The following is a 13,487-nucleotide window of genomic DNA, read 5'->3' on the forward strand; positions in this document are numbered from 1 at the left end:
CATTGCTGTGTCAATCCAGCGGCAGGGGCGGAGTTAATTGAAGGTCCAAGCTGACAGTGTCCCGTGCATCTGTTGTTCATTGATCTATTTGTGGTGTTCATTTCATCTGGATGCAGAGTTGGGCTTTTTGGGCAGATGGTGCCCCTCAAACCACGAGGCTTGTTTAAACCTTGTACACTACTTTTTGAAGATCCAGGATGAGTGAGGACTTTGTCTTGTTGCTGTACTAGGGAATGGAATGCAGGAGGTTCCTACAATATTGGATGGTTGAATGTTGGAATGTTCAAGGATATCTGTGTGATGGCTCTCAGGGGTGAATCTTGCTCCCGGCAGCTCGTAGCGTGGTAGCGTAGGACACAACAAAGCAGGATGTGAGGGACAGGCAGGGTAGGAACAGCGAGGTGCTTCATGCTGGTAGCTCAGTTTTGTGTTGCTGATGTTTTCAGAGCAGAAGCAGATTGGTTTGGTTCTGGTGCACTGGAATAGGATCCAAACCTTAGAAAGTACTTGTCCTTAGGCTGAAAAATATTGCTGTGTGGCACTTGTTCCCTCACACCTGCAGTTCATTGTGGAAAGCATTTATTTTAGTGAGCAAATATTGTTGTGGCTGGTGCAGTGAAAAGCAGAAGAGTTCCCGGTAAGATCAGCATGGAGAGCACGAGTGCCAGGCAAAACCTCACCATGTTCCGCTGTGATGCCAGTGAGGGAGGAAGGAGCGTGAGGTGCAAAGCCCTGAGCAGAGTGGTGGGAAATGGGAGGCGAGGAAGAGTTGGGCTAAGTATGGATTTAAACTGGGCCAGGTGTTAGTGTAGGAAGAGACATTTAACTGGAATTTATTTCTGTTTCAGGAAGCGTCTCATGGTATAATCTGCGATTTAACAGTTCCCGTGCTAGGTTAATTGTAGCGGAAGATGGCGAATGAAGCCAAGAGACTCAACTAGGATGCCCCAGGTCCCTGCCAAGCACAGATTACAAAAAAACAAACCCCGAGGTTACAAAAATACTAAAAGCTCTTGTTACAAAATACTAAAAAAAATAACAAAAAGCCAGCCTACAAAAAAATAGGTTCCAAAATACCAGAATAATCTAGTTTCAAAAGAATAGAAACCCAAATTTCAAAATACCAGAAAACCAGGTTTCAAAATCTCGGTTTTAAAATATCAGAATACCAAGTTCCAAATTACCAAAACAACCCAGTATCAAAATACCAGAACACCAAGTTCAGAGGTACCGAAGTAACCCAGTTTCAAATTGCCAGAACAAGTTCAGAAATACCAGAGTAACCCAGTTCCAAATTACCAAGTTCCAAAATATTGAGGTTACCCAGTTTCAAAATACCAGAACACCAGGTTTGAAAATACCAAATTAATTCAAAATAGCAGAATATTAAGTTCCAAAATATCGAAGTGACCCAGTTTCAAAATATCAAATTGCAAAATACCAATTTTCAGATGTCTTATACAGGCAGGATTCCCAAACCCATGAGAATGCAATATTGTCAAAATGGCATCTGTGCTATCAAAATGGTTATTTTCTCCTCTGAAAAGCTTTCCCACAATGACCATCAATACAAGTATTTATTTTAATTGTGCAGCCAGATGTAATAAGAATTTTACTTTAAAAGCGAACACTCGTAGTAGTTTTCTGCTTAGATTGCGTCCGCAAGAACCAGCATTTGGGCCGGAGAGCTACGGGATCGAAGGATGGAGTAAATCTGCTCCCTGCAGATGCACAAGTAAAGACTGAGTAGCAGGCAGAGGGAGTATTTATAAACTGTATCAATGTTTCACTGACATTCAGGCCAGTGGAGACATCCCAAGTGTCCCTCCAGGAACAACAGCTGGAGCGTCCAGCAGGGGCTAGGGAACAGCCGGAGGCACCTGGGCAGCTGAGCAGGCGGGGCAGCATGTGAGGTGCCAGGGGGAAAGTTTCAACTTTCCTCTTTTATCTTGTCAGTCCCTCCACAGAGCCCCTAGTCCCTCCACAGTGCCCCTAGAAATGAGAGGGGTTATTAGGAGAAAAAGGGTTTAAATTGGGGGAAAAAAACCTTCCTTTTCTGTAATTGTCTGTGCCCAAATTGAGGGGGAATCAATTCAATTCCCCTGCAATTTTAATGGTATCATTTGAAGGAAACCCTGCCTTTTCTATGCTGTTAAGGGTATCAGCTGGCAGGGAATCCCCATTTTCCATTATTTTCCAGTTTAAATGGAAGGGGAAAACCTCAACAGTGCTATTTTATGGGTTTGAATTAAGGGTAACTCCCGCATTTTCATCATCCTGATGTTTAAATTGAGGGAGAAGCCCAATTAGGGTTAACCTTTTTTAAGGGTTTAAACTGAGGGAAAAATCCCCCTTTTTCCATCATTTGAGATATTTAAAGTGAGGAAACCCCATCTTTTCCTAATAGTTTAGGGGATTAAATTAAAGGGGAGAAGTCATTTATTTGCCATTGTATCAGCTTAAGTGGAGGTAAACACCCTGTTTCCTCACTTTAAGGGGTTCAGTTGAAGGAAGCTCTCCTTTTTTCAGCATTTTAAGGCCTTAAATCTGCATTTCAGGGCACTTCTACCCGTGTCCTGGTATGAAATATCTCATATGGACGCAAGCCCGGCACATGCGTAGCCCTGACGCTGCCCGGGAGTCTGTTAATTTTGCTTTGTAACATATATAGCCCTAATTAGAGGTCCCAATGAGAGTTACACCATTCATATAATTGCTATTCTTCTTCATCCTACTTAGTCATATGTGGAGTACTACTTAGTAATTACTAAGGTGTAACTATACAAATTAGCAACTCATTATCCCACTTATCTATCTATGCTGCCAAAAACATGAAGTTTTATTTCTTACCCAGTCTCTGCCCTTTCACTCAATGTAGCTGTAGTAAAAAAGAAGGTATCATTTCCCTGACAAGTTTTTTTTTTTTCATCTATCCAGCCCTTTACTCCAGCCCTTTACTTACATTGAATTTCAGTCAGACGAGCCAAGCAGGTACAGCTGCTTTGAGAGCTTTTATACCTTGTGGTAATTACCTCCTCCCTTTTCCAGGGCATTGTGGGAACGAGAGGCAGGCCTGGCCAGGGGTATATTAACCCCAGCCTTTGCCAAAGGTGTTTATTTCCTCTCTGGGATTGATTGGGATAAGAGCTTTTGTCTTATTTCAATGAAGGGAACGTTTCAGCTTATCTCAGCTTTTTCTTCAGCCTCTAAAGCAACAGAGGCTTTGAAGACATGATGAAGAAGATAGCATTGAACACAGGGAGTATTTAAGCTCATGATTTTGGGCTGAGTGTTCAGGGGAGTGAGGTACTTTTTTAAATTCAGGTTGGTTGGTTTTTTTTTGTTTTGTTTTGGTTTTTTGTTTTGGTTTTTTTTTTTTTTTAGGAGCATTGTAACTTCTGGGTTGTGTCAAGTACAGAACTTCAAATTTTTTTAGTGTGTTCATTGTATCACAAAAGGGACTTGCCCCGTGTCAAAGATGACATCTGAAATTGAGGCTTCCGATAGGTAAGTCGTGGATTATGACTGGGAGAGAGACTGTGAGCAGGGTAACTGGTTTAGGAAGTGCCAGGAGGGGTTTTGAAGGCTGCATGGTGGGAAAAGGTGTCCATTAGGGGCCCCCTAAGGCTTTTCCTCAAGCATAGCAGATGTATTTACATATCTTAAAGCACACAAATGCATCCACCACACTCACAGAAGCACAGTGTTACTTTGTCCCTTGCTAACCTAGGTGTCCATTGAAATAATGGCCACAGCTTTTGACTTGAGATGAATCCGGAGACTTGACGACCTGGATGCACTTAGGAGATGGCGAGTAGCCGAAGTGTTAGGATTTGGCCTATACGCCCCTAAACTCGCGCATTGATTTTGGTTTTCTTTATCTTGCTGGCTAAGAGGCTAACCTGGCTATCATGGGGCCTTCCAAGACAGCCGAGGAGGACTCATTTCACATCCACTGTGGATTCATGTCACCAGTCATCTGAAAGATAAGTCGGGGGCTGTGACCTCGAGATGGGATGATAGCAGAGTAGTGAGTTGGAAATTCCTGGGAGAGATTTAATAATTAGTGCAGGGGTAAGGGATGCCCTCTAAGGGGCCTCTTAGGACACCTAAAGGGAGCAGCTCTACTTTTGATTGCAACTGTAGGGTGTGCAGTGCAGAGCAGCTCCAGCCTGTGTCGTGCTGTCGAGTGTGTTGTGTTGTCTGGAGTGTCTTTGGGATCCCTTGGATCAGCTATCTCTGCCTTTTCCCTTTGAGGACTTTATTACCTCTCGGCACGATGCTGATATTGTTTGTTCTTTTACCGGGGGGCTCGGCCATGTCTCGGAATCGCATCTCAGAAGGGTCGAGTCGGGTGTCTTTTGAGTCCTTGTTCCTGGCTGTATTGCCGTCCATCCTTTCCAGCCGTGAGTTGTAATTTCCTGGGGCTTGTAAGGATATGAGGAGTGTTCTGAACATTGTCTCGCAGCTGTCTTTATCATCGAGACCGACAGTTCTTATAACAGGTCACTCTGTTAGTCTTGTCTTCTGCTCCTTAGACACGCCATTGGTCGTCTCTTTTGGCATCGTCTCAGTCCTTGCCATCATTCTTCTCCCCGAAAGCTGTTTTTATCATTCTTGTGTCATGCTGTTTGTAGCATAATGTGTTGTTTGTGTTTAGCCTGGAACTGCTCTGCCCTGTGGAATGGAGTGGGGGGTAGGAGGAATAGAAAGAAGACTTTACAGGTAAGCTTTAGGTTTGCTTCATTACCTGAGTCACACCTCGGACCGAGCAACCGTGGCCGGTCTGTGTGGGGTTCAGGGGGGGCAGTATGGCAGCGTCTCGCAGTTTTCTAGCCCTTCGTCTTAATGCACACTGTTGTCGTATACTAGGCACTTTGCTTTGACACATGAGAACTTAGGAAAGGTTAAGCTTTCCCTGTGTGTCTGAGTGACATTGATGAATAATTTTTTTGCAGAGGCAGAGGGATAGGATGGAAACCCAATACAAATGGAGAAAGCCAGAGGAGCATGGCAACGAGGTGGGTCGGCCCTCTTAGGAGATGGTGAGTGGCAGAATTGTTGGGTTTTGGCTGACGTGCCACTAAGTTCATGTCCTGATGTTTGGTTTTCTTTATTTGTAGCCAACTAAGAGACAACAGCCCGGTGACAGCAGGAACTTCCCAGACAGCGAGAGGCAGCCTTCTTTTGTGCCCAAGGCAGATTCACGTCCCCAGATGTCCGAGAGATAAGTCAAGGGCTATGACCCACGGAGGGAATGAAAGCGGGCTGTCGAGTCAGGACTCGCTGGGAGGGGTTTTTGAGTCAGCTCTGGAGATGGGGATACCCAAGAAGGGGCCCCTTAGGCCACATAAAGGGAGAGTCTCACATTTGATCACAATGCCAAGGTGCACAGGACAGAGCAGTCCCGGTGCGTGTTGTCACTTGTCTATCGTGTGTTCTGTGTCTTTTGGGCATCTTGTGTCACAGGTCTTTTGCCTTAGCCCTTCGATGTGCTTGCGGTCATTCTTTTCACCGAGAGTTTTCTCTCTTCGTCGTATCCCCTCTTTTGTCATCACCTGTGTCACGGGTGCCTGCATGTGTTTGGCCTGGAGCTGTTCTGCCCTGTGCACAGTCTGGCATATGAGTGTGATAGGACAGGGCCCGAGGACTTGAAATTTGTAGCGTAGGGTGTAGTTTGGCCTCTAGATGGTATTCCTAGATTGACACAAGATGGCTGGAGCCATTAAGTTCTCATGCAGCACTTTGACTTTTGTCATCACTTTCTTTCAGATGCAGACAGGTTAAATCTGTGGCAGAGAGCCCCATACTGGATGAGGGTGTTTCCACAGGAAGGTCAGTCACCGTTTGTGTTTGCAGGGCAAGTGTAAATGGTGGCTGTGTTACAGCATTGTTCCTTGTCTTTGTTTTTAGGAGGTAAAGCCAGATAGCAGCAGTCAAGGTGAAGTGAGCGAGGTAAGCGGTGACCGGTGGAAAGAAAAAGTTGTTATTGCTTGGGTGCCAAGTTCTGGTACTCTAAGCTTTCAGCATCCATTGTCATTTGTGTGTTTTAGGCAGTCCACTTGTGCTGAACCTCCTCGCCAACCAGCGGACAATCCCGGCTCGCTGCCCTCATGAGCCCTCTGGAAGTATTACAGGACTCTGCGATAAAGCATTTGCATTTTCCATTCGAAGGTACCATCTGGGTAGCCTTCGGCAATGACGGAAGAGTTACGGTGAGTCAGGAAGGGAGGAGAAGTGAGGGTCTGCTCAAGTTTTGGCAATGCTGCTTCACCTCGTCTCCTCTTAACCCAGGTATACCCCGCGACGACGGTGTCAGCCCCTAAGCCTGCGGCCCTAGGACCTCAGCCTTCTTAGGAGATGGTGAGTGGCGGAATTGTCGGGGTTTGGCCGATGCGCCACTAAGTTCCTGTAGTGGTGTTTGGTTTTTTTTTAGTTGTAGCTGACTAAAGAGAAAATAGCCCGACAACGGCTGGAGCTTCCCGGATGGTGAGGTGGCCTTCTTTTGCACCCCAGGTGGATTCACATCCCAGGACGTCTGAGAGATAAGTCAAGGGGATGAAAGCGGGGTATCGAGTTGGGGCTTGCTGGGAGGGATTTTTGAGTCAGCTCTGGACATGGGGATACCCAAGAAGCGGCCCCTTAGGCCACATAAAGTCTCACATTTGATCACAATGCCGAGGTGCACAGGGCAGAGCAGTCCCAGTGCATGTTGTGTCACTTGTCTATCGGGTGTTCCCTGTCTTTCAGACATCTTGTGTCGCAGGTCTTTTGCCTTAGCCCTTTGATGTGCTTGCAGTCATTCTTATCGCTGAGAGTTTTCTCTCCTCGTTGCATCCCCTCTTTTGTGATCTCCCGTGTCACGGGTGCCTGAGTGGGTTTGGCCCGGAGCTGCTCTGCCCTGCTGCACACTCTGGTGTATGGGTGTGATGGGAGAGGGCCCGGGGACTTGAAATTTGTAGTGTAGGGGAAAAGGGCAGGAAATGTGAGGGAAAAAGACGGGAAATGGGAGGAGACATAGGTGTGAAACATAAGGGAAAAAAGGCAGGAAACATGAGGCCAAAATTGATGGGAAATGTGAGGGGGTGGAAGGGCGGGAAGCATGAGAGGAAAAGTGGTGGGAAACGAGGGGAAAAAAGTGGGAAATGTGAATAAAAATGGGAAAATGGTGGGAAAAATGACACAAATCCAGGGGTGCTTTGTTTGGGGTCCTGCTTGGATTCAGCAGCTCCAGCTGTTTCTGTGTTACTGCACCATGAATAAATGGCTTTGTGGAACAAGACATCTGAGACTCTGCCATGGCAAACCTGGGGTTGAAGCAGTGAGGAAACCTGGTGTGACTGTGTGAGTGGTTCCGTGGGGACTCAAGTTGGGATGTGTGAAGTCACTGGAGCCGCTGCTGTGAATATGCTCCAGTCCCAGCAGCTAAAATCTGTGGCCTTGGGATTTCTCCCAGACGGACTCTGCAATGTCACACTGGATTGTTCCTTAACACTGCCATGGCCACAGCAAGTCCTTGCACCATTGCTTTTGGTGGTCCCCCGTCTTTGCCTACTACCCTCAGAATTTGTTCCTGCCCCAGTTATCAGCTCCTGTTGTGCCTTTGCCACCCCGCTGGAAATCTCCGTGTCCAATTGTGTGTTCCTGGAAGTCCAGCTGCTCTCCCCCTGCAGTTCTCGGGTGGTGCCAGCACACAGAGGGTTCGCTTGTGCGCTGTTGGCTCTGGCAGTCCACACCACTGACCCTGACCTGGAGAATCCAAAGCTGTGTCACATTCCTATCACCTTTCTTCCCACAGAAGGGAACGGCCTCTTGGCAAGAACTGATGGGAGGAAACGGACTACAGTGGGGAGATGGAAAATCGTAGGAGTTTTATTCTTGAAAAGGGATTTCAGTAAAAGTGAGAAGGCAGAAAGCCGGCTGGGCTGAGCAGGGCTCTCGTGTGGGAGATGAGGCAGAAGAGGAAGGTGCGTGGCCAAGGGCAGCGAGGTCGGGGGATGCGGCAGGGACACAGAGACGCTGCTGGCCTTGAGTGTGTGGGTGGGGCGTGGCGTGGCTGGAGCGGGGGTGCTCCGTGAGGGAGCGCGGCCGGGCAGGCAGTGCCGCCTGGCAAGGCAGCGGGACGCGGGTCCTCCCCCCCGGCAGGCGGCGCTAGGGAGCGGAAGAGGCGCGGTCAGCTGGCGGCAGGGCCCGGGCAGGGTCGGGGGGGATCGGGGTGGTTCGGGGGGGGTTTGAGGGGTGGAGAGGGGATGTGAGGGGGAGGTCGGGTTAGGGGACAAGGGAGAAGGGGGGGGGGGGTGCTTTGGGGTGGGAAGAGCAGGATTTGGGAAAATACAGTGGATGGGAGGGGCCGGGGCGAGGGAGGGGAGGGGGCATTGAGGGGATTTGGGGGTATTGGGAGGAATTTGGGGTATGAATGGGGGATTTCTGTTGTGAGAAGGGGAAATTTGGGGTGCAGAGTAGGAATGTGGGAGCTTGGGAGCAGGGTTTGAGGTACAAAAGGGGCTCCTTGAGGCCAAAAAGTGGGAGAAAGGAGAGAATATGGATTGGGGGGAAAAAGGGGGAGTGGGGGAGAAAGGGGAGTTTGTGGGGTTTTGGGGGAGGGTTGGGTTTTGGAGGGAGCCCAGTCCCCCCTGTGTCCTTCCCACGCCCATGGAGGAGGAGGGGGAGGAATAGAAGGAGAAGAAGACCCCCTGGGTGTGGCAGAAATGGGGATGATTTGAGGTGAAAAGGGGGGTTTTGAGGTGGTTTTATGGTTCGGGGGTCCCCAACATTGTCGTGTGCTCCCCTCAGGCCATCACTGTCCCCTTGAGGAAGAGGAGAAGCCCCTCCCAAGCGGGGCCTGGGGGGGGACATTGGAGGGGTCAGGGACCCCCTCTGAGATGGGGAGGTTGTGGGGAGACTGGGAGTCCCTAGGGGAAATTGGTGTGGAATTGGGGCACTCATTGAGGGGGTTTTTGAGTGAGGATTGGGGGATCCCCCCCTTTTCTATGGTGTTTTGCAATGTGGTGTGTGTGGGGAAGGAAAACAAAGAAAACTTGTAATAAGAGAACAAAGAGGTTTCGTTAGAAAGAAAGGACTACTCAGTCAAGGCAGGAGAGATGTAAAATGGAACAAGTAGCAGAAGCACAGTAGTTTTGCAGAAGAAATTGTTATACAAGCACTTGTCTCAGGGAAGAAAGGCTGATGTTGCTATTAGGGACTTGATCCCGTATATTATTGGTTAGCAGACAGATGACCAGTTATACTATTGGTGATCCAGGCTCACGCTAGTCCAATATATAGTGAAATACTATAAAAGCTATGTACACTTTCAATAAATGTTGCTGGTGGTACCAGGACTGGGGACTGTGAGTCATTCATACGTTGCAAATGGCTCCCTGAACAGAGACTTACAGTCTCCTAAAATGATCCTAGACCTGCAACGTTTCCGGGCTGCACCAACAGTGGGCTTCAAGGATGGTTGAAAACAGTCCTACACTATGCCAGGTTGTGGTAGCAAGTGCTTTACAGCCGGTGCAGCAACAGTTTTCAACAGTTCCATTGTATCATTATATGGATGATATACTGCTAGTAGCAGATGACTCTTGTACTGCAGAACTGTTTTGCCTTTTTGCGTCTTTCTTTTGACAAACTTGGTCTTTGTATTGCAGCAGAAAAAGTTCAAACTGTCCCACCCTGGAAATACCTAGGGTTTCTATTATTTGAATAGAAAATTGTTCCTCAGCCCATTGTGCTGAGGACCTCTATTGAAATGCTAAATGATTTGCAAAAATTATTAGGAACTGTTCATTGGCTCAGACCTACCCTTGGTATCGCCACTGAGGAACTGTCACCCTTATTTAATTTGCTTAAGGGAGACACAGATTTAACATGTCCTCACAAACTCAATCCAGAAGCCTGTGAAGCACTGCAACTTGTGACAGATAAAATTCAGACATCCTTTGTATCCAGATGACAAGCAGAGTTACCACTGAGGCTTTTCCTTATCCTGGCTGAATTCCAACCATATGCACTAATAGCACAGTGGTGTTGTCTTGGTTTGAAAGAGAGGTGTCTGCTAAGGAAGGCAGAAGCCTCCCTTGGAATGGCAGATGCAAACCCCTTCCCTCTGAGTTATTATAACTTTGAACTCCAGGGGCTTTTAGGCAAAGATGTGGGAAATAGGAATAACAGTTCTTTACTATTATATATATATATAACCAATCAAACAAACAACAGTAACTATGGCAGTAACAGCAATCACAAACCCAGTGCCAGCCTTCTCGGCTGTCGGGCCCTTTCCCCTCGGGTGCAGTTCCGCTCGCAGCCGGCAGGGGCGCTGACGGCTCCCGGTGAGCAGGGCAGGTGCGATGGTTCCCCCGCGGCTGCAGGGGGCGCTCCGGAGTGAGATCGGGGAGCACGCGGCACTGGTGGTCTGGGGTCAGGGGAAGGATGGAACAAAGGCTTCACAAAGCCCTGGGCAGCTGGCCCTGGTGTCTGGCCAGACCCGCTGGAACGGCAGGCTGGAGGGGCAGGGACAAGCACAAATCTCGGATGGCAGACGAGATTTATCCAAACGGAGAACCCCCCGGAGGTCTAGGCAAGCAGGGCGAGCACGGCTACAGCGTAGCGAAAGCTCGAAGCAGCGGCAGGGCAGGGCGGCCACAGCCCGGCCTCCAGCGGGGCAGGGAAGGTGGGCCCCCGGGGATCCTGGGGTCTTTCTCCGCAGAAAAACAGCCGCAAAGAACAGCTTCTCTAACCCAGAGAGCAACTGACCCCACACCCAGGTGAAACAAAAGAGCAGCCAGGTGCACCCCACCTACAATGGGTAGCTCTTTTGTCTTCCTTAAGTACCCCAGCAATTTGTTGTCTTAGTAACAGTATGGGGGGAAAATTCCTTAACAGAAAAAAAACCTAGAACTCTTTAAAACCCCAACATTATCCACCCCAGTTTTTTTCCCATACTAACATGTTACATGAAACTTAACCCTTTTAACCATATAAATACATGCGTCACCCAAATTATATACAAATATACATGCTGATACTGATACAAATACAGAGCCATGGGTAGTTCACCCTAAAACAAGGTCCCCTTGAGGTATGCATTGGGTCTCTCCATTCTTTTGCATCACCCACCAGGTGCAACCTGGTCCCTGAGCAAAAACAACACCACGGATGGGTTTGTCTTTGCTCAAGGCAGACTTTACCCAAACAGTTTTTCCAAGCATACCTCTCATGTGCACCACTGAACCTTATCCCCGTCTGTTGTTTGTAGGGGTTCGGATTGGGCAGGGCCTGCTCGGCTGGTGGAGCCTCGGGTGTTAACTAACCAGGTGGCTCTTGCTAAATGCATCTCCCAGTTTTTGAAAGTCCCCCCACCCAGTACCTTCAAGGTGGTTTTAAGCAGTCCATTACACCGCTTAACCTTCCCAGCTGCTGGTGCATGGTAAGGGATGTGGTACACCCACTCAGTGCCATGTTCTCTAGCCCAGGTGTTTATAAGGCTGTTATTGAAATGAGTCCCATTGTCAGACTCGATTCTCTCAGGGGTACCATGCCTCCAAAGGACTTGCTTTTCCAGGCCCAGGATGGTGTTCCGGGCAGTAGCGTGAGGCACAGGATAGGTCTCCAGCCATCCAGTGGTGGTTTCTACCATTGTGAGCACATAGCGCTTGCCTTGGCAGGTTTGAGGCAGTGTGATGTAATCAATCTGCCAGGCCTCCCCATACTTGTATTTGGACCACTGCCCACCGTACCACAGGGGCTTCACCCGCTTGGCCTGCTTGATCGCAGCACATGTCTCACAATCATGGATCACCTGGGAGATACTGTCCATGGTTAGATCCACCCCTCGGTCTCGTGCCCACTTATAGGTGGCATCTCTGCCCTGATGGCCTGAGGCATCATGGGCCCATCAAGCTAGGAACAATTCTCCTTTATGTTGCCAATCCAAGTCTATCTGGGACACCTCTATTTTCGCAGCCTGATCTACCTGTTCGTTGTTACGATGTTCTTCGTTAGCCCGGCTCTTGGGGATGTGAGCATCTACATGACGGACCTTCACGGATAGCTTCTCTACCCGAGTGGCAATGTCTTTCCACTCCTCAGTGTGGGGTATGCCCAGCCCCTGCCCTGGAGGGATGTCTGCTGAGATAAGGAGATTGAGAATCTCCCAGCAGGACTCCCTGGAAAGGCAACTACTTTGGGTCATGGCGAGGAAAGGTAGACCCACAATCCTTTGGGAGACACTATGCAAATCATTCTGTAACCCATTGGTCTGTCCCAGACCCTCTGCAATCCATTGGTCCCTTGCTGATCCCCTGTATCCCTATAAAAGAAGACCAATTTGCCCCTGTGGTCAGAGAGAGCTCGTTCGTGGCTCTTCCCTTTGGCGGACAGGAGCCATAATAAAGCTACCTTCGTGCGGAACCAGCCACATGGGCCTTCTCGTCTCTCTCTCTGGTCTGGTTTTGGCCTGGAGGCTGCCCTGCAGAGCTGAGCTGGAATCACCAGCTGACAATCACTAAAGAGCTGACAGCCTCTGCAAAGGCCCCTCTGCCAGCAGCTGAGAGGAAGACACCGGATGTTGGGAAGGCAATTCCTTTCGGGACCATCTCCCCGGACCGGTCATCTCTTCCTGGGTCACAGCCTCGGACCTCACCACCAGCTGTAATACCTCAGCAGCCCAGATTGGTTTTCCTCTGTGCTTCCAGTTTGCCTTATTCCACCTTTCCAGCCAACCCCACAGAGCATTGGCCACCATCCATGAATCAGTGTAGAGGTAGAGCTTTGGCCACTTCTCTCTTTCAGCTATGTCCAGAGCTAATTGGACAGCTTTGAGCTCAGCAAATTGTCTCGATCCACCTTCTCCTTCAGTAGCCTGTGCAACTTGTCGTGTGGGGCTCCATACAGCGGCTTTCCATTTCCGGCTAGCGCCTACAATTCGGCAGGAACCATCAGTGAAGAGGGCGTATTGTCTTTCACTCTCTGGTAGCTCGTTATATGGTGGGGCTTCTTTGGCACGCGTCACCTGCTCCTCTTCTTCTTCAGAAGATAACCCAAAAGTCTCACCTTCCGGCCAGTTCATAATTATTTCCAAGATCCCAGGGCGACTTGGGTTTCCAATTCAGGCGCGCTGCGTGATGAGGGCGATCCATTTGCTCCAAGTAGTGTCGGTGGCGTGATGCGTGGAAGGAATCTTTCCTTTGAACGTCCACCCCAGCACCGGTAGTCGGGGTGCCAGGAGGAGTTGTGCCTCTGTGCCGATTACTTCTGAGGCAGCTTGGACTCCTTCATTAGCTGCTAAGATTTCCTTCTCTGTGGGAGTGTAGTTGGCTTCAGACCCTCTGTAGCTTCGGCTCCAGAATCCCAGTGGTCGGCCCCGAGTCTCACCAGGCACCTTCTGCCAGAGGCTCCAGGACAGACCATTGTTCCCGGCTGCAGAGTAGAGCACGTTCTTCACTTCTGGTCCTGTCCTGACTGGGCCAAGGGCTACGGCGTGA

At 49.2% G+C, this 13,487-nt stretch overlaps 1 long non-coding RNA gene across 2 annotated transcripts; it reads left to right on the forward strand.

Moving 5' to 3' along the window:
* Window positions 1-4,706: 4,706 nt before the first annotated feature.
* LOC309576913 lies at window positions 4,707-7,033 on the forward strand. Of its 2 annotated transcripts, none has more exons than XR_014226725.1 (4): window positions 4,707-5,045; window positions 5,124-5,955; window positions 6,054-6,363; window positions 6,453-7,033. It is a non-coding gene; the product is annotated as an uncharacterized lncRNA (long non-coding RNA). The 2 variants fall into 2 exon arrangements; XR_014226726.1 differs by having other exon boundaries at window positions 4,707-5,021.
* The last annotated feature ends 6,454 nt before the right edge of the window (window positions 7,034-13,487 follow it).

The sequence above is a fragment of the Coloeus monedula genome (assembly GCF_965178545.1).
Source record: "Coloeus monedula genome assembly, chromosome: 11".
NCBI classification, from domain to species: domain Eukaryota; kingdom Metazoa; phylum Chordata; class Aves; order Passeriformes; family Corvidae; genus Coloeus; species Coloeus monedula.